The sequence below is a fragment of the Carlito syrichta genome, unplaced genomic scaffold (genome assembly GCF_000164805.1).
Source record: "Carlito syrichta isolate Samal-C Ts95f unplaced genomic scaffold, Tarsius_syrichta-2.0.1 Scaffold307224, whole genome shotgun sequence".
NCBI lineage: Eukaryota > Metazoa > Chordata > Mammalia > Primates > Tarsiidae > Carlito > Carlito syrichta.
The window spans coordinates 90,654-91,089 of record NW_007251320.1 but is presented as its reverse complement, the minus strand read 5'-3'; positions in this window follow the sequence as shown (position 1 = coordinate 91,089).

The following is a 436-nucleotide window of genomic DNA, read 5'->3' as shown; positions in this document are numbered from 1 at the left end:
TGCTGGTATTCTGCTCAGTTGTTCACTGGCCTGTCAAACAGATATTCTCCCAGATTCTCCTGGATGGACAAGCCTCATTCAGACATAGTTAAGAAGAGCAGTAGGGAGAGAGGCAGGCTGGAGTTGGCCCCAGGGAAGGAGGTCACTGCTCCCAGTTACTTGCTTCCTCCCTGCAATGGGATTAAACGTCCCCATTTGACAAGTGCCTTCCCCGGCATCCTGCAGGGGGAGCTAGCCTCCCAGTCCCAACGTATTAATCTTGGGTTTACCCATGCAACAAGTTTTGCCTGCTGGCATGGGAGCAGAGGTGACATTCCCTACATTTGAGAAGCTTGAAGCATGTTATTTTATTATTATTATTATTATTATTATTTGAGTTGGAGTCTCACTCTGTTGCCCAGGCTAGAGTGCAGTGGCACGCTCACAGCCACCACAG